This window comes from Tamandua tetradactyla, chromosome 7 (genome assembly GCF_023851605.1).
Source record: "Tamandua tetradactyla isolate mTamTet1 chromosome 7, mTamTet1.pri, whole genome shotgun sequence".
NCBI classification, from domain to species: domain Eukaryota; kingdom Metazoa; phylum Chordata; class Mammalia; order Pilosa; family Myrmecophagidae; genus Tamandua; species Tamandua tetradactyla.
In genome coordinates this window covers 105,503,389-105,530,566 of record NC_135333.1, presented here as the reverse complement: position 1 = coordinate 105,530,566, position 27,178 = coordinate 105,503,389, and the positions used below count along the sequence as shown (strand labels likewise).

The 27,178-nt window shown below is 37.6% G+C and overlaps 1 long non-coding RNA gene across 1 annotated transcript in view; it reads right to left on the bottom strand.

Annotated features, from left to right (window-relative positions):
• LOC143689915 (uncharacterized) overlaps positions 1-15,581 on the bottom strand; it is a 37,322-nt gene extending 21,741 nt beyond the window's left edge. The window contains exons 1-2 of the long non-coding RNA XR_013178969.1: positions 15,481-15,581; positions 2,274-2,315 (exon numbers count right to left, since the gene is read on the bottom strand). This is a non-coding gene — a long non-coding RNA (uncharacterized LOC143689915). The remainder of the gene's footprint in view (positions 1-2,273; positions 2,316-15,480) is intronic.
• Positions 15,582-27,178: the final 11,597 nt, after the last annotated feature.

Here is a 27,178-nt window from a genome sequence, read left to right as displayed (position 1 = left end):
CTGCCAATTCTGAAGAACATCTAGGGCTCTCTCTGAGAGTCTACAAAAGCTTCACACACTAAGATTACTCTCCAGAAACCTACAACCTCCAGATGGTTCCTAGAACAGACAAATCCTGGAGCCCTCAGGATCCAGCCTCTTTAGAATATCAACTAGTTCCATCCCCTATCCCATGTTATCAACAGCCCTTTCCAACATGAAAAACGTTAGAATGGGCATAGTCCAAATACCCCTAAAGAGTAGGAGAAAGATCAAAGGTGATGGTGGAGTTGTACAGAGAAGGTAGGGTTTAACAAACAAATATGAGGCTGAATCCTTATTCTTTTGATATTTCTTTTAGTCTCCAGTGTCTGGCAGCAGCTGGTAGTAAAAACCTTAAATTGTGGAATTATAACCCATACCAAATTCTGAAGTCTGTTTACAAATAATTGTTGTGGTGTGCTTTGAAATTTATTGCTTTTTTTATACATTATATTTCACAAAAAATTGAAAAAGGTCAATTGTGATGTTAAATGGACAGCTATATGATGATATTGTGAACCATTGATTGTACACTTTGGATAATTATATGGCATGTGAATATATATTATATAGCAATAAAAAAATGCTAAAAAAAAAAAAAAGGATTGATACTCAAAACCTAACCAAAACAAGCCACCAACTAAATTAAGCTGAACTATAGAATGAAAACAACTGTCATAACAAAGCCTCCCATGAAGCAAGGCCAGATTTTTTTTTGTTGCTGTTACATGGGCAGGCACCGGGAATCGAACCTGAGTCCTCTGGCATAGCAGGTAAGCATTCTTGCCTGCTGAGCCACCGTGGCCCACCTGCAAGGCCAGATTTTATATAGCTTTACCCATGGAGGAGAGATAGGCAGTGATGGGAACAGAGTAGGACATCTGCATTATATCAGACTTGAACAAAACATTTCATTTGGCAGGTGAATAGTTTTCCTGGATGTATCAGTTTCATGTAGCCTTTATAATATCGCAGCCCTGCAGACCAAAGAAGACTATGAGGCCATCTGTAAAAGGTAGCAACAGGGGCATTGTGTGAGGTCCAAGGGCCCATCTCTTGGCAAACTGCTGTGGTTTATATTTTATGTATTTATTAATCATCTGAGAGAGGGAAAGAACAGAACACTAACGACAGCTGCTGAGGAGACTAAACTGGGAGGTGTTACAAGCGCTGATAAATTGCCAGGATATGATCAGCAATATGGTATGAAAAGACCCAAAACAAGTCAGAAATATGGGCTAGAAGAAAATTAGATTGCTCTCAGAAAGATGCAAACAAATATCTCGCAAAAAAAATACATCAGAAACGATGTGAAGAGAATGTAGGAAGTGGGTTTGCTAATGGCAAGCCAAGAATGAGGGAAGGCTGGGAGAAATGTTGATAAATTTATAGTGAATATTAACAGCAAGAAGAGAGCAGGGCCACTGGAGACAGTGCAATAGCACCAAAGGGAAGGGAGGTTGTGGTTCCTCATACAAGTGTAGCTGAAATTACTCTGAGACAACTCTGTTCAGTTTCGAGTACTGAAATAAATAAATGATGTTGACTCAGAGATAAAGACCGAAAATGATTAATGAAAGGGAAGAACTGATTTAACTGATTTATGAAGAAAGATTTATTGAGTGTGCTGTGTGATTAAGCATTGGCCGAAAGACAACATGACACAATCTGGAAATTATAACAATACTTATACTTCACATTTGGATGTAGAAAAGTAAAGGAAAAACAAACAAACAAAAAATGCAAAGGTCAAAATAAGAGAGAATTAATTAATGAGAGGGGAAACATATGACTGAATTTTAAACAGTGCTGATTGAACTAGCACTAAGACCAATACCTATTTTTGATGGAGAACTGCTCAATTACAAATTCATCTTTTTAAGTAAATGCTGACACCACAGTCAATTATAGCATTTATAACCAGAAAGGCTACTGGAAGGAATAATACTGTCTTGACAGCAATGTAGATAGAAAAAATGGATCTCTTTCACTTATAATTTCACTGTTTCTCTTCTTTGACCTATAAGGAAACAAGCTTACTTTTCCCAGAATTTTAAACACATCCTTTTGTTAGTTTAATAAGGGGAAATGACAAGAAAAAGAAAAAGTCCTGTATTCATGTCTTATGCAAAACTGTAACATCATTTTCTAAATTCACATTTTACTGAATGACCCCTCTCTCTCCAGAAATTGTATGGAAAGTCAAAGGTTTTATATGGCATTAAAAGACATCTGCCTACTAGAATGCTTACCTTCCACGTGGGAAACCTGGGTTCGATTCCCGGACCATGCTCCTAAAAAAAAAGGAAAAAAATTAAAAAAGACATCCATCTACTTACTTCATTTTAGTGGACAGTATTTGGTGTGTTTCTTTTAAACACTTATTGGAATTTTCTGTCATTGATTGAAAAGATAAAGGAATGTTTCTATAAATCATGTGAGTGGTCATTTTAACCTGATTTTTTAGGGCTGAGAATGCAAGACAGCCCAATTTTGTTCCCACTTTCTCTTTACCATTTTAGATATATGTGTCATTTGTTGAAAGAAAGTAAGACATTCAGCATAGAATCAAGTACAGAAAAAGATAAGTAAGTACCCTGCCCAAGGGTCTCCAGTCTTTTACTCTGCTCTGAAACTCTTAGGGAAAATGAGACCCACTTTAGGATAATTATAAGTGGCACTTAGCATATTACTGGCAAAATTGGAGAATTAAGCCAGGATCTTATGAAAATCTGGTTATATTGTTAAATGTATACTAGAGTAGACTCTTGAGTCTTAAGGGGAATGAAGCTACTTAGTTAAGGGCAAGATATATTTAAATGGTAAAATAAAAATGGTCCATGGTTTAGCTCGAGTTTATACTTGAAACCCAGCTCTGACACTTTGTTGGCATATTTTATAACGAAATAATGACAATTGACAGTGATCCCGTGCTTCATAGTATCCAGCTACTGCAGTAACTGGTGATTGCCTAGCACATAATGGGCACTCAGTAGAGATTTGTTGAAGAGAGGAAGGGAAGAAAGGAAGCAAATAAGGGAGGAAGAAAGAAATGACTGCCCGAAGTGGGAGAAGAAGATACTACAATAGCTGACACTAAAAATCTCCATGCGTGGCCTGTGACTATAAGCAGCTCTCATTTCCACAAGATCAAGGGTGACTGCATTGTCCTCTCTGCTTCCATGTTCCTTTCTCTTCTTTTCAAATCATATACCATTGTTTTCAATGTCAATTTAAATTCATCAAGCATTTTAGAGCACCTACTTAGGGCCACATATTGAGTTAGGAGCTGGGGAAACAAGAAGAATATGACAGTTTCTCTTCTCAAGGAGTTTACAGTCTGGTCAGGGAGACAACAAGTAAGCAAATTATTATAATTCATAAGCTGAATGTTACCATAGGGGGTTGTATGAAGAGTCATAGAAGTACCAGGAAGCTAATGTGTAATACCTGGGTATAAGAGAAATGTGAACAAAACATTGACGCTTCTTTTCCCTACAAAGGATTCCATTGACCTTCACTTTAACTTGAATCTATGTATGTACACACATTTAGAAGATACTATGATTTACTCTAGACCTCATACTTTTCTCTCCTCTATCTCCTACCACATACAAGCACATCCCTTTTTGCAAGGAAGTTTGGCCTTTAATGTTCTTATAATTAATTGCTTATAAGACAAAAAGTTTTTGAGTAGAGTTCATTAGTGATTTTTCTATGCAATGTTAACTTATTTGTGTTGGCCTATTTCCACTGCATGCTGAAGAGATTATTTAAAACGAAATCAGTTTGCAGGAATGCTTGATTTCATTTGTCAAATAAAAAAGGCCCGCTAAAAACTGTTTATTCACAGCAGAATTGTAGCATGTGAGATTGCTGGTTTGCAAAATTCATTTTAGTTTGTTATTTTTACCAGTCTATTTTGTTATCAGTAACTTGCAAAAGGTACACTGAATAAAAGTACAACACAGGTTGTAGTTTGTAATATCTTTAAAAAAGAATCTACTTAGCAACATATTTGGTGTGCTTTATTCAGTTCACATAACACTGGGGGTTTTAATTTAATTTATGTTTGTGTTGACTGAATGTAAATAAATAAAAGTAGGAAGTTCTTTGCATACCACTCTCTCAGGGGAAGGCAGTATAGAGATAACCTGCACTTTGATCATTTTATTTTACAATCAGTATCTTATATGGCAGATTTAAGACAGGTTCTGCAGATTGCTGTTCGGCTTTTATTATGAAGGCCTGATGTGAACAGGATATATGCCACAATATAATATTACTATCCATCTTGTACTTCAACTGCATTTCAGTACACAGCAGTAAATCACCAATAGCTAGATACTAGGTAATGTATTGTGTAAACCCCCTTTCCTGGTTTATGCATGAGTTAAAATATAAACATATTATCTTGTTGAAGTACAGTTAGACTATCATAAGCTCCATTATCCACCTCAATTTTCAAAGTAAGAGTAGTAATATGAGAAATGAAAGAATATATCCTTCTTCTTTTTGAAATCTGTCAATCAGATTGCACCTAGGCAGATAGATTTGAAGCCTACTGCCTGCCAAAATGTCCCAACGAGGGGCCAGTAAAAATGACATGTGATAAAGAAAAGCAACACCATGCTACATGTAGAGGAGAGTTCTGAATTTTAACGCTGGGGCTACTACTTTCTGGGAGATCTGGACTAATGACTTGGCATCAGAAGTTCTCATCTGAAGTCATGTCCAGGTAGGGCTTTTTAAGCTACGGCTTCCCAGGCATTTTTACTTGTTAGGCACAACTTCTTGGTAGTTTCCCTTAGAGTTCATCTTCAGTCATCACATTTCTTTAGATGGGTTAATATATATGTAAAGTACATGAGACAGTGCCTGGCATTTTGAAATTAGTAACTGTTGGCCTGGGTGGAGATGATGATAAAAGAAACAGAGGCACTTAGAGCAACCAAGAGTGAATTTCTCCTTTTATTTTGCATCCTAAGCACTTTGCTTGCTTCCCTCTAGTCCTGGCCTTGATTTTTTATTATACCTTGCTAATCCTATGGTAAAAATCCCATAACTACACACTTATATAAGTTATGTAATTTATACCAATATAAACTATAGGTAGAGTTTATACCTATGATTGCATATATCAGCTCCAGTAGTATGCAATATGTATTAATTGTGGACCCCCATTAGAATGTATATTTGGGACATTAACACGAGATAGAATTTGTGAGCACATAAATACATACATTTAATGGGCATTTAAAATGTGCACATTACATAAAAATGTTTTTACACACAAAATTAGGCATATACCTAAACATTGTACATTTTACATCTTACTGTTTACCTGAAATCTCTTATCAAATAACATACATTATGTGTACGTATAAAAACTCACAGAGGGACATGCTTGTACCCATGTCGAAGCCCCTTTCACTTTCTAAGGTCTCCCAGCCATTTTAAAGTTTCTTATTTGAAGGGACTGACAGTATTCACGCATCTGTCCCCTCGGCTTCACAGATGCCTCAAAAGTTAACCTGATTTGCCAGAGCCACAAAGCAACCCTGAGTAAGGAGCACGGTTTAGCCCTTAAATCTTCAGCATACCACGTACTCGGAGGTGAACACTGTCCTTCGTGACAGTTCTTATTGCTTCCTACTGATATTGTTGGGACTCTAGCTGATCAAGGAATGAAAGGTTAATATTCCGAGCTGGACAGGGCAGAGGCAGGCAGGCAGCTACAAGCATCGCACCGGAGGACCGCGTCAGCCCGCGTCAGCCCGCGATAGCCCGCGACAGCCCGCGACCGTGATTCTCCCGGCGGGGGGCTGCGCATCCGTGTGCGCAAGTTTCTAAATGGGCAAATTTAGAACTGCGTGTGGGTGTGCTTGTACAAGTATGCCGCTGCGTTATTTTTCAAGGCCTTGAGGAAGAGAGCTGACTAGACGGGGATCTAGGTGGATGTTCTGTGTGTGATTAGTTTTTTTTTTAAAGGTGATGATGGGTGCGCTGCTTGAGCTAAGAAATCCCAGGGGGCGTGGCGATTGGACACCCAGGAAACCCAGCAGCGGCTGTATTAGTATTTGTTTTCACTTTTAGGTTGTCTAGGTATTGTATGAATCCCTTCTCCGTGCAGAATTTGAACATCAACAAGGCCAATATTATTTAACACCTCTCCCCACTTCCCCATCCTTGTTTCCTTTCCAGTTTGATGTGCACCATTCTGGAACTTTCTCTCTATATATACCTAATATATCCGGGTTTCTACAAAATAAGTAGTTTTTCTTGTGTTTTTGTGTGATTTTATAGAAATGATATCATTCTGTATAAATTGTTCATCAATTCCCTCCTCTCCCCCGAATTCCATGTCTTTGGAGATCTTTCCTTGATAGCACATATCTGGTTCTTTTTGACTGCAACATCATATTTGACAGTGTGTGTCCACAGGAGTTTATTTGACCAAGCTCCTACCGAGCACAAGGAATGAAACATCGCATGTGCTCAATTAGTATTTGTTGAATACATGAATAAATAAATTCTCTTAGCTGGGCAACAGTGAAAAAAAGAACCTATAGAAATGGATACTCCATGATATATGTAATCAAGAGATGACCATATTCTGTACTTAGTTACTGAATAATTTCCTCACATGATATCAGTAATTACAAACATTCATTAATCACTTACTATGTGCCAGTTTATTATGCAAGCCTTTTGTCATCTATGGTATAGATATTATTAGTATCCTTATTTCACTTAATGAGAACTAAGCCTCAAATGGGTTCTGAAATTTGCCCAAAGCTCAGTAATAGGAAGGGGTGAAACATCCTTGCAAACCTGGGCCTGTTTGACACCAGGGCTGGGGTGTTACTCACTCTGGTTTTACCCTTTACACTAGGGAAAGTGAGAGGACTCTGTTCTCTGATTCTGCTTTTATCCCGTCTTCTACATTTCTGCTTTTTCTTTAGCTTGGTTTTGTTTTATTTTGATTTGTTTTATTACTTGAAGATAAAGAGTAAGGGTTTAGGATGGGGATGGGAAGCAATAGGGACAAGAAAGAGAAGAAATGAAGGTTATGTTTAGATAAAGGGGAGGTGGAAAGGTAGTAAGTAGAAAAAAGGAAATAAGAACTCTCTACATTTCTGGCCTGAACACCTAAACAATACAAACAAAACCTGATAAATTCCTGAACGAATATGACCTACACCATTTAGAACGTTAGAAATGCTCTCCCACTAATTTGTGAGCAATCTGATAAATGATAATTTTCAAGGCAAGTGAAGAGGTCCTGGAAGATCACGTGGGCTGAAGTGGGAAGACGCCATAATATGCGGTCTTCAGGGTCTGATAGTCCAGTGGGGGACGTCCAGGCATCAGAACAGTGAAGGACCACACGCCGGTCCAAGGGAAATCGTCCCCTTTAAATGTTGTGCCATGTTTATTTGATAAGTACCCCAGCTTCAGGGCTATAGTGAAACAGCTGATCCTTATGGAATGGGGTTTATGGACAGAGCTGTTTTCATCACAGCCCGATGAAGAACTAAGCCTGAGAAGGCCTGGAGGGTCAGGTTCCATCTTTGCCCACATGTGAGGCAGTGCCTTCTGCAGCATCCCTACCACTCACTTAGTCTGTGGGCGATTTTCACAGGTAACAGAGAGTCTATTCTTTCAGTACTGTTGCTGGAAGCCCAGAAAATTTTGGGAAGTCCTATATTTTATTTAGCTAAAACAACTTTCCTACAAAACCAACCATTGGCCCATTTTCTCCCCTACAATGGGGAGCAGCTCTAAAAGACTTATTCCTCTTGCTCTACCATGGCCCTGCCTCTCGCCTCCATCCTCATCACCCCTTCTCCCAACCTCTGGTTAAACGTTACTTCAGTCATTCCTCACCCTGTCTCACAGTTCTGGATTATATTCCCTGGATATACTCTGATTTGTCAAGGTTCTCCTTAGAAATATAACTCCTGGAATGATTATAATGAAACAGACACATCATCAGGGTGCCTGCTGATGGCTCAGTGGAACTATTACTGTCCTTGGTATGGACAGTCTTATTAATGTGACTTAAGAGTGCCTATTTTTTAAGCCCTGGAAGTTCATTGCATTTCCAGCTTGCGATTTTCTAGCTGTTGCACCCTTCTGTGCCGACAATATCTCTTCACAAGAGCTCCTTTTATAGCCCCTTGAGTGTTTTTTCCAAAGGCTAGTGAATGGGTGTTTTAAGTGGTGGATTTGGAGATGCTTTTATTGCAGTTCTAAAAATAACTAACTAACTAAATAAGTTAATGAATTATATTGGGCCATGCATGTGTCATGAACATTGGATCTGATTAAATTCTATGCACAGCAAAGTAAAAGCAAAAAGGGTCTGCTGGGTCAGGATACGGGGTGAGGGTGGGTGGTCAGTTGTTTACTTGTGTGGTGCCTTCCCTAAATCTTCCTGAATTCTGGCTTTCTCCCCAGATAGTGTTGGACCTGAAGTGAACTTGAAAATTTCCTCATATCTAGCTGATGACGATGTCATCCCATAAATTGTCTGCAATACTTATAAAATGTTTGGTTGGGAGACTTTTCTCTTTAGCAGTCTATCTCTGCTATTTAAAAAGGTCTCTTAGAGTAAGAGTTTGGGCTTTTCTTAAATAGTGGCATACCCCTCTCAAGCTAGTTTCCATCTGCACTCGACTAGGGTGTCAGGATCACCAAGTCTATACTGTTACATACCTATCATACCCTCCTTTAAAAAGCATTCTCTTTTGGCTCCTACAATACTGATTGCTCCTAGTTTCCCTCCCACTGAACTTCACCCCCTCTTTGGTCTTCTTCAGGCCTTTAGCAACTGTGCTGTTCTCTCTCCATAGGTTACTTCAGCCATTCCCGCCCCCGTGGCTCCCACATGACTCTCTCCCGCTTAGACCTTGTGCTGGTTTGAAATGAGGTATGTACCCTAGAAAAGCCATATTTTAATCTTAATCCCATTTTGTAAAGGCAGCCGTTTCTTCTGATCCCTATTCAGTACTGTATGTTTGAAACTATAATTAGGTCATCTCCCTGGAGATGCAATCCCATCAAGAGTGGTTGTTAAACTGGATTAGGTGGAGACGTGTCTCTACCCATTTGGATGGGTCTTGATTAGTTTACTGGAGTCCTATAAAAGAGGAAACATTTTGGAGAATGCGAGAGATTCAGAGAGAGCAGAGAATGCTGCAGCACCACAAAGCAGACAGTCCATCAGCCAGCGCTTTGGAGATGAAGAAGGAAAATGCCTCCCAGGGAACTTCATGAAAGGGAGCCAGGAAAGAAAGCCAGCAGATGACACCGTGTTCACCATGTGCCTTTCCAGATGAGAGAGAAGCCCTGACTGTGTTCACTGTGTGCCTTCTCACTTGAAAGAGAAACCCTGAACTTCATTGGCCTTCTTGAACCAAGGTATCTTTCTCTGGATGCTTTTGATTGGACATTTCTATAGACTTGCTTTAATTGGGACATTTTCTTGGCCTTAGAACTGTAAACTAGCAACTTATTAAATTCCCCTTTTTAAAACCATTCCATTTCTGGTGTATTGCATTCCAGCAGCTAGCAAACTAGAACAGAACTATGTACCCCACAGCCTCTTTGACATCTCAGTGTAGATGGTAGTAAGTACTGCACACATAACTTACTCAAACCAAACCCTGATCTCCAAGTATTCCCTAACTGCTCACCTTGCAGTTCGTGCCATACTAACAGATGGTACCATCACCTGTTGGTTTCTCAGTCTGCAAACTTGACAGGTATGTACTGAGACAGAGTGGCATCACGATCAAAAGCCACAGTGACTGGGGTCACATTTTAGCTCTACTCCTTACTAGTAGGACAGTGAGATAATTTTTTTTACCTGCCTGAGCCTCAGTTTTCTCATCTCTGATATGGGGAAGATAAAAATATCTCATAGGATCACTGTGCAAATTAAGTGAATGTTTAAAGTGCGCAAAACAGTGCCTGCCAATAGCAAATACTCCATAAATGTTAGCTTTTGGACAAATTGTTGACTCCCTCTCCTAGAGCCCAAGGCAGATTTACTATGAAGTCAAGGAAGCTTAAGACTCTGGGCTCTTTAGTTGTCTAGGTTCCTTTCAAAGCCCTGTACTAATTTTGTATTTGTATTATTTGCATTTATAATTATTATTTTTTAAAAATAGAGCTCACAAATGGCATAAATTACAGTTCTACAAAACCTGGATCTGCTTGCAGTCCCATGTAAAATTATCACCAAATGCTATTGACTTTACCTTTTTAATATATCTTCTGTTTTCAATTTCCATTGCCGAAACCCTAGCTAACCCTTTCGGGACTGTTATAGTCACCACCTAACTGGTCTCTTTGCCTCTGATTTTTACTGTCTATTCTGTTCTTGAGCCAGAGGGTTTTTTCTTTTTTTATTTTTTTAACATTTTCTGTTGTGAGATAATAACATAAATACAAAAAAAAGCAATAAATTTCAAAGTACATTATAACAAGCAGTTAGAGAACAGATGTTACAGCTTGGTATGGGTTGCAGTTTATAGTTCCACAATTTCAGACTTTTCCTTCTAGCTGCCCCAAGACACTAGAGACTAAAAGAAATATCAATATAATGATTCAGCAGTCATACTCATTTGTTAAATCCTAACTTCTCTGTTATAACTCCTCCTTTATCCTTCTCCCAGACTTAAGGGGTATTTGGGCTATATCCATTCTAATTTTTTCATGTTGGAAAGGGCTGTCAAAAATATGGGATAAGGGGATGGAACCAGTTGATGTTCTTGGAGAGGCTGGCCCCTCTGGCTTTCAGGACTTGTCTGGCCTAAGAACCACTTGAGGTTGTAGATTTCTGGTTACTGCATGAAACTTGTAGAATCTCAACTAGAGTCCTAGGTGTTCTTTAGGGTTAATCAGAATGCTGTTGGTTGGGGTTTGGGAAATCATGGTAATTAACGATACCTAGCTGAAGCTTGCCTAATGTAGCCTACAGAATAGCCTCTTGCCTCTATTTGAATAAGGTCAAATACCTTATTTTTTCCACATTTCTTTTCCCCCTTTTGGTCAGGAAGGCACTGTTGACCTCACAGTGCCAGGGCCTGTCTCATCCCTAGGAGTCATGTCCCACTATGCCAGGAAGACTTTCAGCTTTGGATGTCATGCCCAACATAGGGGGGACAATAATGATTTTTCTATAGATAGGCTTAGCTTCTCCACTATAGAATCAGTTTCATAAGAGCAAACTTCAAGATCAAGGACTTGGTCTGTTGACTTGGAAATACCGAATGTTTAACAGAGTATGGGGTTTCCCTGATGAGAAAGTTAAATGTTTTCATATATTTTTTCCAACCTTCAAGGGACTTTGCCAATACTTTTTCTTTTTACTTTTTTATTGTATAGTATAAGATATATAGAAAGCAAAGAAATAGAAAAGCAATAGTTTTCAAAGCACTCTTCAACACATAGTTACAGCACAGATTCCAGAGTTTGTCATGGGCTACTAGGTGAGCCTCTCAGATTTTTCCTTCTAGCTGCTCCAGAATATAGGAGGCTAGAAGGCTTAAATATTTTTTATCATCACAATTGACTTTTTTTCTTTCTTTTTTGTGAAAAATAATATATATACAAAAAAGCAATAAATTTTCAAAGCACAGCACAATTAGTTGTAGAACAGATTTCAGACTTTGGTATAGAATATAATTTCACAATTTTAGGTTTTTACTTCTAGCTGCTCTCAGATACTGGAGACTAAAAGATATATCATTTTAATGATTCAGCAATCATATTCATTTGTTACGTCCTATCTTCTCTTTATAACTCCACCATCATCTTTAATCTTTCTATCGGACTCTTTAGGGGTATTTGAGTTATGGCCATTCTAACTTTTTCATGTTGGAAGGGGCTGTCAAGAATATGGAATAGGGAGATGGAACTAGTTGATATTCTGGAGACCTGGGCCTTCTAGGTTTCAGGACTTATCTGGCCCAGGGACCCATCTGGAGGTTGTAGATTTCTGGAAAGTTACCCTAGTGCATGGAACCTTTGTAGAATCTTATATATTGCCCTAGGTGTTCTTTAGGATTGGCTGGAATGGTTTTAGTTGGGGTTTGGCAAGTTATGATAGGTAGCACTGTCTAAATGAAGCTTGCATGAGAGTGACCTCCAGAGTTGCGTCTCGACTCTATTTGAACTCTCCCAGGCACTGATAATTTATTAGCTACACTCCTTTTCCCCCTTTTGGTCAGGAAATTGTTGATCCCACAGTGCCAGGGCTGGACTCATTCCTGGGAGTCATTTCCCATGTCGTCAGGGAGACTTTTCACCCCTGGATGTCACGTCCCACATAGGGGGGAGGGCAATGATTTCACTTGCAGAGTTGGGCTTAGAGAGACTGAGGCCATATCTGAGCCACAAAGGAGATCCTCCAGAAGTAACTCTTAGCCATGTCTATAGGTAGACTAAGCTTCTCCGCTACATACATAAACTTCACAAGAGTAAGCCTATAGATCAAGGGCATGGCCTATTGATTGGGGTGTCCCTTAAATTTGACACAGTATAAGGAGATTTCCTGATGGTAAAGTTTAATAGTTCCATATTTTTTCTCCCATCCCTCAAGGGACTTTGCCAATACTTTTTGATTATCTGCTTAATATATTCTAGGATTTATCCAGGCATTACATTAGGCTATACAGGATTAAGGGACCTCTTTCTATTCTGGGCTCCCTGTGCTTCGATTGTTCAAAGGGTTATATAGACAGGTTGAGTTAGATTATGTACTACAGAAAATTTTTGTTCTGGACCAAATAAACCTTTCTTTCTTTGGTCTCAAAGGGTAGGTGTGGTTCTAAAATATAGACATTGTCTTCCTTACCCCTGTGTTCTGAATTACTTTAACCCCAACCTGATCAGCTTCATTCTTATCTCTAAATATCAGGTTTTATATATATATATAATAGCCTCTTGAAATCCAGAAATAATAATTACCACTCTGGACTAAATGTGTCTGCTATGAGAGCTTACAATCTAGGCCCCTGTTTTCTTGTAAGCATTTTCTAAAGGAGACATGAAAAAAATACCATTGTTATTTTTTTGTTTCTGGCTTACTTTGCCTCACCAAATGTCCTACACATTCATTCACATCGTTGCATGCCTCACGACATCATTCCTTTTGCCAGTATGTTTTAATGATTTTCCCAACATACTCTGGGATGTATACAGGTATTGCATTAAGCTATACAGAATTACAAGCCCTCATTCCCATTCTGGGCTCCATGTGTCTGGGTTGTTTAAATGATCTATCCAGACAGGTTGAACTAGATTATACACTACAGAAAATTTAGGTTTTGGTCAAAATCAAACCTTCTTCCTTTGGTCTTATATAGTAGGTGAAGTTCTAAAATACAGACTCCATTATCCTTTACCCTTATCTTACTCCCAACCAGATCAGCTTCGTTCTTATCGCTAATTGAAGCCTGATCTCTTTTTTGGTTTCTTTAACAAACTATACATACATAGTTGTATGTAGCAATGCTGCAGAACTCCAACTCTGGGTCTCAAGTGTCGGAAATGTTCAGTACACAGGTACTGAAATTCTAAGTAAATACCAGATTATACATATATAGCACAGCCTCCCAAAATCTAGAAATAACTTTTACAGCTCTGTACTAAATGTGACTGCTATAAGAGCTTACAATGTAGGCCCCAATTTTCTTATAGATATTTTCTAAAAGAGACCATACTATATTTGTCCTTTTATTTCTGGCTTATTTTGCTCTGCATAATGTCCTCACGGTTCATTCACCTTGTGGCATGCCTCACAACTTCGTTTCTTTCTGTAGCCACACAATATTCCATCATATGTATATATCACAGTTTGTTATTATGTTTCTCAGTCAATGTATCCTTCAGGCACCTCCAATTGGGCATCATGGATAATGTTCAGAGTAAACAATCCATATCTCACATTATCCTCACTTAGTCATTCAATCATCAACACTTTCAATTTTTAGGCAATTTCAATGCTCCAAAGAGAAAAATAACCGATAAACATACCCTCACCAAATAGAAAATCCAAACCTTCCCTTCACTCTTATCTTTCCACCCCAATTATTTACCTCTGGTATTGCTGTGGTACTGTTGATGTCTTCCTGTTAACTATAGGCCATAGCATGCAATACTAGTTCCCCCCCTATACCCCCAATATTATTGACTCTTTGTAAAAGATCAAACCTTTGAAGGAACTCATGAAAGAATTTATTTATATTTGTAGTATTAATCAGTAGGATACATGACAGAGGGTTCTTTCTAAATAGCAAATCTGATCATGTTGTTTCCTTGCATAAAGCACTTCAATGAAATACTGTAGAGCAATTTGAAAGAAATTCATCCGGGTATACCCTTACATCGACTTCTCTCGATGTATGATATACCTCAATAAGAATTTTACTTAAAAACCTCAATACTTCCCTATTGTCCTTGGATATAAAATTCATACTCCTTAATATGGACTACAGGGTGGTGAGTGCCAGGCACTCTTGATTGCCCACAGAAATCTGTTCCTGTACCTTGCTCCAGCTTTAATCTTACTGGAAGATCCTTGACTTTTTTTGGTTCAATGTGGGCCTTTTGACAGTCTGGTAAGCCCCATGGGCCCCTTTACAGAATAACATCTCTAAATTTATAAAATACATTGGATTACAAAGGAAACAAATTATATGGAACACAGTTATTAAAAACAAATTTGTAGAATAGTGTCATGGGTTGGATTGTGTCTCCTAAAAAAGATACGGTCAAGTGCTAAGTCTCAGTACCTCAGAATGCAACATTATTTAAGATGATCATACTGGAGTTGGGCGGGTCCTTACCAATATGACTGGTGTCCTTATAAGAAGGGGGAAAGAGACAACAGATGGACACAGGGGAGAGTGCCATATGATGACTGACATAGAGATTAGGGTTACGCTGCCTGCCACAAGCCAAGGTAACTTCCAGAAGCTAGGAAGAAGCAAAGAGGAATTCACCTTTATAGGTTTCAGAGGAGCATGACTCTGCTGAAATCTTAATTTCAGAGTTCTCACCTCAGAACTATGAGAGAGACAGTAAATTTCTGTTGTTTTAACCTACCCAGTTTTATTACAACCTAGAAAAGTAATACCAACAGTAATATATATCCTTTATTAATGCATTAAATAACAAGAAAACAAAATTAAAACCTAGGTGTTCGAGTTAAAATTTGTTTAAGGAGCTATCAGTGTGAAGCTGTTGTTGCTTAGCATGAATAAGAACATTAAACTGTGGGTGCTCTTTGCCTCACCTACTTCCACGTGTTAATCAAAAACCAGGTGAAGACAGAGACTGCAGGAAGGCAGTGGAGCCATAGCCAAGTTGTGATATGAAACATCTCTGATTTCTACTGGCGATAAAATCACATGCCCTGCTACCACTACTGTGGTATTTGCCTACCTTCATAGTTGAAGGATGCTAAATTTCAGCCAGACCTTACTGAAAATAAAGATGTAATGTTTTCCCTTTAAGATCACAGATGTCTCTGACTTCTACTTTATCCAAAGTGTTCATGAGTTCTAGGTTAAGAACCTCTGATTTAGATGTCACAGTGCCTGGAGCATGTGATCAGGCTCCAGAGGGTTAATTATGGTAAACCAATCATGGCATTTCTATTCCCTTTGCCAGTGATAGTTCTAGGCATTGGCTACAGTACAAATGTGGCTAAGGAAGTGAACTCATTTGTAAATAGGATCTTCAAAGATCCTACGAAGATGAGGCCAATCTGAATCAGGCTGAGCTTTAATCCTGTATGATTGCAGTTCTTATAAATAAAGGAAATTTGGACATGGAAGTAGGAGTGAGGAGGATATAAAAAGACATATCACCATGTAACCAGGGCAGAGGTGGAGTTATAGATTGCCAGCAAGGCACCACCAGAATGCTACAGACTTTGGAGAAGGCTTGGCCTGCCTACACCTTGATTTTGGACTTCTAGTTTCCAAAACTATGAGACAATAAATTCCTGTTGTTTAAGCCAACCAGTCTGTGGTTTGTGGTTTTTTTTTTTCAATAGCAGCCCAGGCAAAATAAGACAGACTGCAAGCTCTAGGAGGGTAGGGACCATTTCATCTTTGTATCCCCAGCATTTAACACAGTGTCTGGCACAGATATTCTGTAAGTATTTGTTGAGTGCATCGATAAATGAATGCCCTGTTTTTGATCTGGTGCTCTTCCTGTGCTCAGAAGAAGGTTGGGATATGTTATCTTAGGAGACCCTATCTTAGGCTATATCTTAACCTTGGACCTAAAGCCACCCCAGTAATTCCCTAAATTACCCACATTAGGTTTTGGCCTCCTAAGCAAACAAATAAAAACCCAATCCAATGACAGTGCATTGCATACTTGGAGCAGTAAAGAATTGAGCCACTGGGATGGGATAATTTATCTGAGTTGGAAAAAAAAACTAGTTGAAGTATAGTTAGGAAGACAAAATAGTATTATGTAAGAAACTTGCTGATTTTTAGATATGTGGTACACCTGTGTTTGTCTCTAAAGTTTGTTATTATTTCTAGTCTTTTCCAATTTATTCTCATGTTGTCTAACATTGTAATCTGCAATGTGATAAATTCATTTATTCTCCCATTTGTTATATATCATTTCTGCTTTATATCTTATTACATTGTCCAGAACTTCCAGTGCTATTTTGAATAATGTTGGCCTTATCAAGCACCTTTGTATTCTTCCTTATTTTGATAGAAACCTGTCTATTGGCTGTTAATGCTGGCTCTGTTTGAGATTTTTTAAAAGTCATATGAAAGGAATATCTTTCTATTCCTGAGAGATGCTTAGAAACAGAGCCATGTGTATAGATATAACTGGGTTTTTTTTTTTTGTGCATTCTGTGAGACTGATCTATTTTCATACATAAAATTACATTAATGATAGAATTTAACTCCCTCTTTTCTGGTCTTGTCTCATTTCTCTATGTAGGTTTATTTGTGAACATCTCATCTTCCTGCTGAGTGGTAGAGCTATGGTTGCAGAGATGATACAATGGGCTTGCCAGGTGACTCATACAGGTATTGAGCATGGCTGAAAGTCATGGCTGAATGTATAAACTATTATTTACTCTTACTTTCATTGCTTTTTCCTAATTTAAACCATGTTTTTCATATATATTTTAAGATATACTGTCGCCACCTCTAGTAATTACTTAATGAGGCATATGATGTGCCAGCCCATGCAAATGACCTCATATGGCTGATCTCAGTTAGCCCTCGTACTATTCTATGAGATAGATGCAATTATTATCTCCATTTTACAGATGAGAAAATTGAGTTGTAAGGGAGTTTAGGTTATTTGCCTCAACTAACACAGCTTATAGGTGATAGAGCAAAGATTTGAATTTTGGCAGTTTGAGTCCATGCCCTAGTCATTATTACCACATATGCAACCAATAAATGACATTTAATTTTTGTCTATATTGGAAATTAATTGCAAAAATCTAAAGCAAGAAATTAGCAAGTTGGAGCCAATTTAAAAATGAAATAACAGTAAATATACACATCAAGATATAAAATATTGGTCTTTTAAAGCATCTTTCGAAGTGAACGACATTCGAATTGGAGATTTTCATAAAAATTTCTCCTTTAACATTTATAGCATAACCTTACCTTGAAGCCCCTGTGTTGCTAAAAAAGTAAATTCTTAAAAAAACTTTTTAAATAGTTTTTATCATGTTTCAAGTCTACACCCACCCAGAAAAGATTATAAAGAATTTTTAATATTATATTATTGTCCTGAGTCATGTTAATGAATCCACATCTGTTTAGGATCATTTATACTCACTACCAGCACATTATCAAAATGAATCAGGGTGTCTGCGTTTCTATCAGAATACTAAGTTTATCTTTTGTTTTAAATTTTTAGAAAACAACAACATACAAACAACTGGAAATTGAAAGTACCATAGTCATTACCCAGCTTTAGATTCCAGAAGAATAAAATGATCTCATAAAGAGTGATAGTTTAAACAATGGTAAAATTCCATTCAATGTAATAGATGATGAAAACCTCTAAAATGCAGTAACTTCGGGCAGACCACAGTGGCTCAGCAGGCAGAGTTCTCGCCTGCCATGCCAAAAAAAAAAAAATTGATTTAATGCTGCACGTCCCCTGCTGCAAAGTAAAAAAATAAAAAAATATATATAAAATGCAGTAACTCCATAAAGCAAAACATTGCATTCTTTAGAATTAAAAAAATCGCGTTTGAATTAACGTCCAGGATCGTGGTCTCTCATATGATGTTCTTGTGGCATACATTTCACAGCTAACTTAGAGCATCTGTGCCAGCTCTGGTCAAAGCTTTGCTGTTATAGACACATGGGACAATATCACTGTGCAAAGTGTCAAAAAGGGATGCCTTTAGCCTTGTGGAGCCTCTAAGACCATCCAAACAGAGGAAAGATTTGTGTCTTTATTGAAGGTATAACTTACTCTGAGCAAATTAATTTTATGAAAATCAATATGATCACAAGAGGTTTAAAAAGTGTCATGATTTATGCTATAGAAGGATTTTTCCCATTTCAAAAATATCCACAATAAATTTCCATCCAAAAGTTAACTCCCTTGATTCATTTAAAGCCTGGTTTGATTTACAAAACTTTTTAGAAACAAACTTATTGCATAAAACACCGAATATGAGGTTGAAATCACTAGACAAACAGTAATTATATGCCTTGTGTGCATTTAATGAATTCAGTGCTTGAATATATGTTTTCTTAGTTAATCCTCAGAATCAACATGTGATATCATAATTCCTAACTTATTGGTAAATAAGTTAAAGCTCACAGAAACTGAATAAAGGGCAAAGACTGGGTCTCACTCACTTTTGAAGTCTCCATGCTCAGTAGAAGGCTTGATACATGGTAAGAAGAGCTATGGGACAAAGGCATATGGTAGAATCAGATTCGAATTCAAGTTTCCTAACTCCAAGTCCATTGTTCTTTCCACTACACAATCCACAGTACTTGTGACAGTAATAAATGAAGAAGCTTTTCAAGTTCAGCCAACTCAAAGAAAGCTTAGGGACTCCTGTTTAAAGGAAGGTGGGCTGAAGCCATGCATAAAGCACTTATCCTCTGATACTGAAATTAGCACAACTTCATAATACTGTTTTGTAACTGGGAATGCATCAAAGAGGAGCCTGACTGCTGATTTTGGGCTGCAAAAGTGGTTAAAGTGATCAAATAAATAAAAGTTCTAGAGACTTCTGCTCCTTTTAGTGACAGGCTAGGTCATTTGAATCAATTTACTGCTAAGGGTAACTAGAAAAGCTGGACAAATTTTTTTTTTTAAATCTTGTGCACATTAGCTAACAAGATAGTAAAGAATTATTGGCTAGGATCTGAAAGAAAATAGAGGCAAAGGGAAATGACCCCCCCATCTAGGCCACTTTTCCACTGGGAGTATTTCTTAATTCTGGAAAGGATATTAAGAGCCTGAAAGGCTGAGCAATGATTTTGACAGCTTCGTGGCACTAGGGTAGGGATTAGATTACTTGGCTTGCCAAATTGTTGGGAGGTGTGGTGAAGGTGCCTCAGATCTGGTGCCTCAAAAAAGGTAAAGCCAAAGCAGCAGGAACTCTTGGAGAGTTCATCTTAGTTTTAAATCATTTCAATCTCTGAAATTGAGATTATCCCAAATTGCTAGTCCTTCCAGCTACCCGATAAAAACATATTTAAAACCTCTCAGGAGGAATACAATGTTTTTCTTGGCCACAAATCATTTCTATGAGCAATTCTGAAACTATAGTTTCCAGAACAAAATAAAAAATAAGCAAATATACAAGGTAATAAGACTTTATGAACAAAACCCAGCAGAGATAATAGACAGTAGAAAAAAACCTACAGGGGCTCCAGATCTTGTAGTTAATAAAGATTTAAAAATGAGTATGCTTACTACGTTTAAGGAGATAAGAATGAGACTGCAAACATTGAACTGGAAATTATATAATACAATAAAAAAAAGACAAACATAAATGACATCATTGAAAATGGTGGAGTAGGGAACTCAACAATTATGTCTTTCCATTAGAGAAACAATTAAGCTGACAAAAACTGTCTGAATCAACTTTTTCAGAACTCTAGAATCTAATAAAAACATTGCACCAATTAGGGGAATGTTTAATGAAGAAAGAGCTGCTAAATATTGGTAAGAGAGTACACTGACATTTTAACTTATCAATCTATCATCCTCAACTCTCCAGTTTGGTGGTGGCCATTGGTATGGCAGCCTGAATTCCTAGTGAAGGTTGGTGGTGCCAGAAGGGTGAAAATATGGACTTTGTTGGGTCCAGAAGGTGAGGAGAAAGAAAAAAGAAAAGGACAGAAAGAATATTTGAAGAAAAGGAGAAAGAAAAAAGAAAAGGTCAGAAAGAATATTTTGAAGAAATAATGGCCAAAATCTTCCAAAATTTGATGAAAGACATGAAACTACATATCCAAACAGCTCGACTAACTCTGATTATGATAAATTCAAATGGATTTAGACTGAGACATATTAAAATCAAACCACTGAGGACTTTGGGTATTATGTATGATGCCTAATGAATGCTGGTGGCTGAAGGATGCACTGACTGAGAAGTAGATTGGTGAACGATGGTGTATACATATGATCAAATATTGTGCTGCTACAAAAAGAAACGAAGTCATGAGGCAAGCAACGATGTGAATGAACCTGTGGGACATTTGGTGAGGCAAAATAAGCCAGAAATGAAAGAACAATTATTGTATGCCTCCTTTAGAAAATGCTTATAAGAAAACAGGGACCTAGATTGTAAGCTCTTCTAGCAGATCCCTTTAGTCCAAAGGGGTAATTATTATTTCTGGATTTTGAGAGGCTGTTTTATATATCCATTATCTGGTATTTAGAGATAAGAACAAAGACAATGAGGTTGGGATTAAAGAAATTCAGAGCATAGGAGTAAGGAAGAGACTGTCTGTATTTTAAAACCACACCTACCCCTTGAGACCAAAGAAAGAAAGATTTACTTTGTCCGAAGCCTAAACTTTCTGTAGCACATAATCTGACTCAAACTGTCTGGATAGATCATTGAACAATTGAAACACATTTATACATTCTTAACTACATGGGGAATAGAATTTCTCTCTGAGGAGATAGGAAATTACATTCTTAAGGCAAGAAACTGACAAAGGGAGTGTTGTTTTGAAGGTATGAAGTTGTAGTGGGGTTCCTTGAGGGAAGAAAAAAACAATCTAAATGAATTACTTAAGATTTGTTTATGGCCTACTTCCCAAAAAGATTCAAACATATATAAACAAGATATATAAAAGTAAAACATAACAGAAGGGAATATGATTAGTAGATAGTTTCTGGATGAGAGCCAGCGATCAGACAATAAGCTTGGATACAACTATTCTGGCATAAAAACAAAAAAGGGATAAACTGAAGTTTATGTAGTTTTGATTGTTTTTATTTCTGTTTTTGAAACACAAAGTAAACAGATACACTTACAAAAGCCACATTTTCCCTGAAAGTTAAGAAAATGAGACACCAATATAGTTAAAAAATTCAACGATGACTTTGAAATTAAGATAATTGTGTTAATTCCTAACTCTGCCACTAATTTGCTGCTCAATTAATCTCTGAGTCTCAGTAACTTCTGCTAAAGAAAGGGGGTGGTAAAAATTAATTGCCTTGAGTGCCTCCTGGGTTTGTTGTGAAGATGCTGATATTAGAATTGGAAATAACAAATAAAAGAATATTAGGAAAGGCTTGGGCTCCTAGAGAGGTAAGTGATGTAAAGAAAAGTACTGATCTTCTTTATATGAATGAGTTCAGGGGCTCAGATTAAGGTCAAATTTCATTCTAATGCATTGACTGCAGATAGGAATCCAACCCCAATGTCAGTAATCTTAGTGAAAAAAAGAGGTTTGGAAGGATGAATTTAAGTAAATATTGACCCAAATTTTAAGAGTGGGTGTGGGTGGGGACAGGGAATATGAATTCCAGGAACTAAAACCTAAACTGTATTAAACCTTGACAGGATTCTTAGTGAATTGTGAGATTATTTGCTAGTTTAACAAAGAAAGTTGAAATTACCAGGAACCAATGTCAGTTCACCAAGAACCAATTATAATAGCTGTTCTTTTTGTTCATATATTAGAAGATAAAATAATTAAGAAGATTCATAACTAGTTGAAGGTCTATACCAGGAGCGCTAATGGATTGTTATGAATTAAGTGGAAAATCTTTGGTTGGTGTGCCACATGGATCCCCTCAAATTATCAGTTTGGATGAAGACATATAAGACAAGCTTAATTTATTTTCAGATGCTATAAAGCAGGTTGATGTGCTGAATAACAAAATAAGATCCAAAAATATCTTGATAATCTGGAAGGAACTCTAGATTGAAGAGAAGAAATTTAATAGGAATAAAACCCTTCCATTAGAAAGCAGCTGTACAATATGATGGAGATTTGGCTTTAAATGTAGTTGATGTGAAAAAAAGGCCTCAGGATTTTAGTTGATGGCAAGGTCAACATAAGCAAGTCATGTGATTTGCCAAAACAACAAGGAAAAAGTAAAACAATGCTCACCCTCAAACAAACAAACACACACACAAACAAAAAAAAACACAGCACACACACAGAAAAACCTGTCTTCTTAGGCAGACTAAAAGAAATAGCCTAAGGGAAGAAATAGTACTTCTGTATTTGGTCAACCTACATCTGGAAGATTGTGATCAGATATGGGTGGCAGGTTTTGAAGAAGGGCATTGACAAAGTGGAGCTGACCAGAAGAAGTTGATTAGAACATTGAGGAATCTGGAAACAATCATGAAAAACAGTTGTAAGCTTTTGATTTATTTTGCTTGAAAAAAAGATGATGTGGGTCTATATTTGCAGAGGAAGATAGCATCATAATGTTTTTAAAGAATTTAGCACAGGGCACTGTACATAATAAACACCCAATAAGTGTCAAATGCAATTATTCTAATAGCAGAAAACCTGAAATTCTATGTAGCCTCAATGGGTACACTAGCAACAGTCTGTAGAAAGCATGGAAAACATAAGTGTTTTCTATACAGAAAAAGAAGAAATTTCAGTTAGAGCTGTACAAAGATAGAATGGAGTGTTTCATGGTTTAGCCTTCACCTGAGATATTGTAGAAATTTCTGTGTTTTCATAATAGTCCCAATAATCTAAACATGTTTAAACAGTATTATAAGTCATCTTGTGGATTAGAAGCAGACCATGTGCCATCAGTTGGCCATTTCTGAATGACAAGCTTGTCTACTGAAATAAGACACTTTGTTAGCATTGAATATGTTCTTTATGTGAGTGGGAGATATTTTTTACAGGAGGGATGACATTATTGTCTTTAAATTTTTAAAGAAGAAACCATTTCACAGGAGAATGTTAGGGTCATTAGCACATAATTTCACCCAAAAATATGTTTGAGTGTATGAATGAATGATCAAGACAGAAAATTAAATCGTGTCACCACCCTGTAATCACCAGAAATTTTCCAGATAGAAATTGGCAACGAGAAAATGATCTTTTCCCTCCTCACCCTAGAGAAGACTTTTTCATCCACTGTGGATCAGTGCATGTGTGAGTGTGTGTGTGTGTGTGTCTGTGTGTGAACTTGATCTTCCTCATGCCCAGAGAATCAGCCCTGCTGGTAGGAAAGGGAATTATCCCTGGCCTTCCTCTGAGATGAGGGCATACCTTGGTACACAAATGACCCTTCCTTCAACTCCATCACTTATTCCCTCACAGCTGAAACTCTTTAAAAACAAAATGGAAATCTCTTTTCTTTTCTCTCTTTCTTTCCTTGATGTGTGTTTTGGGAGGGGTGGAGCAGACATACTTGACATCAGGGGCTCCAAGTGTTGGTTGTATAAACCTGGCCAGCAACTTCGTTTCCTCGAGGGATGCATTAACAATTATCATTAATAATGGAGCTAATATCTCTTTACTGAGCTGATGCACTGCGATGCAGTGTAAACACAGGTCCATGCCCCACACCTAACCAATTATCTTTGTCTTTAGAGACTAAGTTATTTAGGATCTAACATTTAAGGTGAGATGTCAGGTAATTTGATAGATAGGAAATATGTACAAGCCAATTTCACTTAAATCTATTCATGCTAAGTGATATCACGTACATTCTATTTTCAGCTTAAAAGAGCCCTAGAAAACACATAGTTTTGTATCACTCCATTAAAATGAGGTTGAAAGAAATATCTTTGGTATACAGATCAAGAGATTTACCATCAGCCCTAGCATGTGCACTTTTTAAGTTTTATAAGAAATGGGATGTGAAAATAATACTGTTTTTTAAAACTTGTGTCCTATTCTACAAGAGGTGGTTTGGGGTCAGCTTCTGAGGTTCAGTGGAAAGAAGGTAGGCTTATGCCAGAAGAAGCTGGTGGAGCTGTTGTGAGATATCCAGACACTAGTGAGATTTATTTTTACTACTCAATGGAGTTGTGAGGGAAATCTTAAAACACACTCAGACTTCTTTTAAGTAAACCTTTACCTATTAACTAATGGTTCAGATTTTAGAAATTACATTCAGTTTAGAAATGTTAACAATGGCGTGAAGTTGTCCATTTAGCTTGTACTGGTGATAGTAACACAACTAACTCTTCTTTTCAAAATTCACTCTCTTGAATTTTGAAAGCTAACCAAAAAGACATTAATTGTGTAGACTGAGAAACCATAAAATTACAAGAACAAAGAAGAATCTAATTTGTTTTTTGTGCTTGGGATTAATGTTGTGGGCAATCATATAGTTACCTTCTAAGTGATCCTCTGGCTTGTGCAGGAGTTTTAGAAATTTCCTCTCTAGTTAATTTGACTTTATCCCCAATGGGTCATGTATCTTCTGTTTGCTTGTGTTTCTTCTGCAATTAATTACTTCTTCGGGATTAAAAAGTTTGGATCATTTTAAAGATGATTTATAAGACCTTAACTCCAAATTCTCATCATCTTTTAGACTGACTTCTTAAAATATTTCATGAACTCTTTTGGCACATGCTTCTATTATACTTGCTGTCTCACAAGGTGGTTTATAATGTTTAGAATGAAAACTCTGCCAAGGTTATTTTAGTTTTTGCAGCAGGCAGAATAGTTTAATTGTTATTTGTGTTAACACCGGGCTAGGAGCCTCCAAGAAAGTTGAGATGCCTCTGATTTTATGTCAGCAGTTAATCTGGAAACAATAAAACCAGTTTAAGTACTTATTTTTCAGATAAAATTATTTAAAATGTCAAGATATGTGTTGTAATCTTGTTCCTTTGCACCTCCTTCCAACCCTTAAATGTATCAACTCAATAATCAAGATAATGTAATTTGGAAAAAACGGTAACGGTTTATAATAGAAGCCAGCACAATTGTGAGAATGGAATGCTTTTAAGTGGCATGCAGTCTGAGAATTAGGTTTTGGGAATTTTTGATGTTTCTTGACTGTGATCTTAACAAATTGCCTGTGAGTTGTACTCGAGGCTTTTCTTATTAAGATGCTGTGTCTCATCCCTGGCATATAAAAATAACCATTCTCTGGGGAGTATGAAATGCAGCAAGACCTTTTTGTAACATGACCCTTAGGAGCCTCAGTGAAGCCTAGTATTGCAGTCCAGCCAGGTGCTCTGTAGATTTTATTGTGTATAGGATGTAGGCTTTATATGTGTTTAATGGAAACATATTTATTCCCCTCCCAGCATTTTCCTTTCCCCTGCTTTGCTTTAACTGGACAACCTGGGCTTTAGGGTTTTCTTCCCTCAGGGGTTGTTGCGGGGTGGGTAGGAGTGGGACTGGACAGGATGATGGCTGCGGTGGTTTGGAAGCTGTTATGTACCCTAGAAAGGGTCATGTTCTTTTAATCCTTTCCTGTGGGGTGCAGACCTATTGAAGGTGGGACCTTTTGGTTAGATTATTTCAATTGAGATGTGTCTCATCCCGTTCAAAGTGGATCTTAATTTTACTGGAGTTCCCTAAGAGATGAAATTAAGAGATGCTCACAGAGAAAAAGCTCCCAGAGGAGCTGAAGCCAAAAGCTGAAAGCAACTAAACCTGGGAGGGTCACACCAGCAGACGCTGGCCCTGTGCCCTCCCATGTGACAGATGTGCCCCAGATGCCAGCTGCCTTTCTTCTGAGAAGGTATCATTCTGTTGATGCCTTAATTTGGACATTTTCACAGCCTTAGAACTATAAATTTGTAAGATAATAAATCCCGTTGTAAAAGTCAACCCATTTCTGGTATATTGCATACCAGCAGCTTTAGCAAACCTAAACAATAGCACAGAAACGGCTTCCAGTTAAGGGTATATCTCATCTTCTGTAAAGTTTTTACAAGGAATTATACAATATTGCATGAGGAAGAGAGAGAAACAGTGTTTTGGAAGGCAAAAACATGATGGATTGAACACATACTCCCCAAACCCCATTAGAATGTCAGTAAAGGAATTTAAAAATGTGTAAACCCACAATGACTAAGAGAATCAGAGAGAAGATAGGAGCAAGTGAGAGACACGGGTAAAATTTTAGAGGATGAAATGTACGTGGCAGAGTTGTAAATGGGTTTAGTAGAGGAGGGCCAGCTGGAACTGAGATTTTACAGGAGAGAGGCAAAAGAAATGGGCAGTTGACACCAAAGAAACAGAGTGAGTCTTAGAATTGAAGGCACCACCAGGTGTCACAGAGTAGAGGCGGGGGATGGGCTGAAACAAGAGGATTGTGATGTTTGCATAAGAAATAAATAGACCTCAGTTCCCTCTTTCACCTGTACAGGCAGCCAGCTACCTCTCACCTATACTAACAGGAGACTGAAGGTTTGCTCTCCAAAGAAATTAAGCTAGAGTGGGTAGTGGGAAGGCACTAGAAGAAATACAGAAAGAGTGAGTCCAAGTGAGGAGGAAGAAAACAGCCTGGATTTGTTGGAAGGCTTGCCAGTTTAACGGCAGACGTGACAACTGAGCTGACATTGGAAAACATCTTCAGAAACCCATAAAGCTGCTTGGAAAGGCAAAGACAGCTTGTTCTGAGTGAAACTGGCATTAATGGTCCTTGGAGAAACTGCCAATGATTAAAAACTTTAAAATTGAATGTGGATATAGAAAGAGTT